Source organism: Petaurus breviceps, unplaced genomic scaffold, assembly GCF_028583685.1.
Source record: "Petaurus breviceps papuanus isolate PSGF00001 unplaced genomic scaffold, PetGlider_PUasm1.0 577, whole genome shotgun sequence".
Lineage (NCBI taxonomy): Eukaryota > Metazoa > Chordata > Mammalia > Diprotodontia > Petauridae > Petaurus > Petaurus breviceps.
The window spans coordinates 961,726-964,850 of NW_027186389.1; positions in this window are offsets into that span (position 1 = coordinate 961,726).

Consider the following 3,125-nt stretch of genomic DNA (forward strand, 5'->3'; position numbering starts at 1 on the left):
GGGTGGGGGCACCGGGGAGTGTGACACTGATGGGGACACTATGGAGTGTGACACGGATGGGGGTCCCTAGGGAGTTTGACACGGATGGGGGCACCAGGGAGTGTGACACTGATGGGGCACCAGGGAGTGTGATATGGGTGGGGGCACCAGGGAGTGTGATATGGGTAGGGGCACCAGGGAGTGTGACACTGATGGGGGCACCAGGGAGTGTGACACTGATGGGGGCACCGGGGAGTGTGATATGGGTGGGGGCACCGGGGAGTGTGATACGGGTGGGGGCACCGGGGAGTGTGACACTGATGGGGACACTATGGAGTGTGACATGGATGGGGGTCCCTAGGGAGTTTGACACGGATGGGGGCACCAGGGAGTGTGACACTGATGGGGGCACCAGGGAGTGTGATACAGGTGGGGGCACCAGGGAGTGTGACACTGATGGGGTCACCAGGGAATGTGACACTGATGGCACCAGGGAGTGTGATATAGGTGGGGGCACCGGGCAGTGTGATATGGGTGGGGGCACCGGGTAGTGTGAAACTGATGGGGGCATCGGGGAGTGTGATACTGATGGGGGCACCGGGGAGTGTGACAATGATGGGGGCACCGGGGAGTGTGATATGGGTGGGGGCACCGGGGAGTGTGATACGGGTGGGGGCACCAGGGAGTGTGACACTGATGGGGGCACCAGGGAGTGTGATACGATGGGGGCACCAAAAGGCATGGAGGGGCCAGTTCATTGACCTATGTGCAGGAGGTGATTGCTGCATAGGAATGATAAGAGAGAAGGCCTGCCTTGCAGAGAAGTTGAGATGTCACTGGCCTGGAGAGACCAGGAGCCCAGAACATGGCAGGGTGTTGAATGAACAGCTAGTCCTGAGGGTTTGGGTGTGGAGGACCCCCCAAAGGAGGGTCCCCAGCAGAGTCCTTTGTGCCTGGGGCTTCAGAGGGTACTGTGGCCCCAAGGGCTGTGACCTTCAGAACCCCCTGAGAAGAGGGCCTCTACCCCTCCTTTTCTCTAGCTTTGTTGGGGTTGGGGAGCACCCGAAGTGAACCAGTTCTGAAAATCCTTGAGTTTCCTTCTCCGCCCCTGCCCTGCTGTGGACTCTGGCTGTGGAGGCAGAGGAGGCAGGTGGTCCTCCCCACGAGCTGGGCAGAGCAGTGCTTGAGGCTCTGGGCCTTGGTCTGTCCCTAAGACATGGGAAGGTACCACAGAAGGACTGGAGGGATGGGTACTCAAGGCTTTGAATGTATTTTCTGCTTGCCGTAGCTCATGGAGGGCCTGGGCAGCTTCTCATTGACCTGGCTGTTCATGGCCAGCCATGGGACAGAACTCTGTCCACCCTGGTCCATAGGCCTGACCCTGGCCCAACCCCAAGCTGGTGGAAGACTCTGGCGTCCAGCCTGTGTAGGCCCCAGGCTGCTCAGCCCCCTACCCTTCTCCCTCTGCTGCTGTTTCCATCTCCTCTCTCACATTTTCACTGTCCTATGGGACAAGGACCCGTGTCCCCCATCTCTTGCTGTCTTCTTTGGGTGTCTGGTTCCCTCAGGCTCTCTTCTCTTTTCCCTCAGTTGTTGGCCTCACCTTGTCTCCTCCATAGAACATAAGCTCCCCATAGGCCAGAGGCTGTTTTTGTCCTGGTATCTCCAGCATCTGGCATTCCTGGCACTTAATAAAAACTTGCCAAGTGAAACTGAATTCCAGTTGTGTCTTCTCCCTTTAAGACTTAGCTTAGATTCCCAATCTCCAAGCTCTGTTCTCCTGGGGGCAAGGTCCTCTGTGGGAGTCTTGGAATTATCAGGAAGAGCTTGGTCCCAAGATCTCGGAGCCCACAGTCTGTCTGCATCCTGTCCTCTTAGGCTCTGCCTTTCTGTGGATTTCTGCTTCTCCCGAAGCAGGCAGGATTTGCACACAGGCAAGTCCTGCCTCAGTCTCTCTCCTGACCTCCAGTCTTGCATTCCCAACTGCCTATTGGACATCTCTAATTGGGTATCCCAAAGAGGTCTTAAAGTCAGTATGTCCAAAGCTGACCTCATCTCTCCCCCACATCCAAGGCAGCTGGGTGGCACAGGGAAAAGGGCACTATACTGGAGTCAGGACGACCTGAGTTCAGATCCCACCTCAGACCCTTAGCTAGCTGTATGACCTTGGCAAGTTACTTAGCATCTGACTCAGTTCCCTCATCTGTAAAACGGGGATAATAGCCCTTGCTCCCCCCCTCAGGTTAAGGATCAAGTGTAGCACTTAGCAGAGAGCCTGGTGCATAGTAGGTATTTAATAGTTACTTGTGTATTGATTATTGATCGACTAGTTAACCATTTCAGTTTTGTTTGATAGAAAGAGCTGTGCCTCTGAAACCAGGGTCTGGCCATTTCACTCTGTGTAGATCTGGGGGACCCCAGCAGTTCTCACAAATGGATGAATTCGTCCAGGTGTCCAGCTTTTCCTTTTGGCTTACCCTTTGTCTCTGAGACACATTTCCTGCGTGTCACATGGCTCGGTAAGCTCCCCATTCTGTTGACTCTCTTCACCCCTAACTTGGCCCTGATCTTCTTCCCATCCCTAACTGTCCCTGGCCCTGTGTTCTGCCTACACTTGTCGATTTCGAGTGGTCATTGAGGCCAACCCCTCATTTCACAGCTGGGGAAACTGAGACTCAAGGAGGGAAAAACTGTGCTCAAGGTCACACAGTTAGTAAATAACAGAGTTGGGATTTGAACTAAGGATTTGAGTGTAGATCCAGAAGGGTTGAAACTCAGAAGAAACATAAAAGTGAGAGACAGAGATGTGGGAGTCTGCTGCACAGAAAGGATCCAAGTTTCTCTGAATTTATCATTTCTGCAATTTCCAATTGGTGCAATATTATTGTACTGTGCTGTACACAGTAGGCACTTCATAAATGCTTCACTGACTCCCATTTCATTCAGGTACTTTCCTTTGGTCAGCCCTCTCTGGGGGATGGGCACCCACACGTCTTCCAGTTCTTTGCTCTGACCAAATTTTGCTGTAAATAGTTGTGGACATGGGAGGCTTTTCATCTGCTTGGGGCACATGCCTAGTAGTGGTATCACTGGGCCAAAAGGCACCTTCATTTTAGCACCTTCTTTGGTTGAATTCCCAAACATTT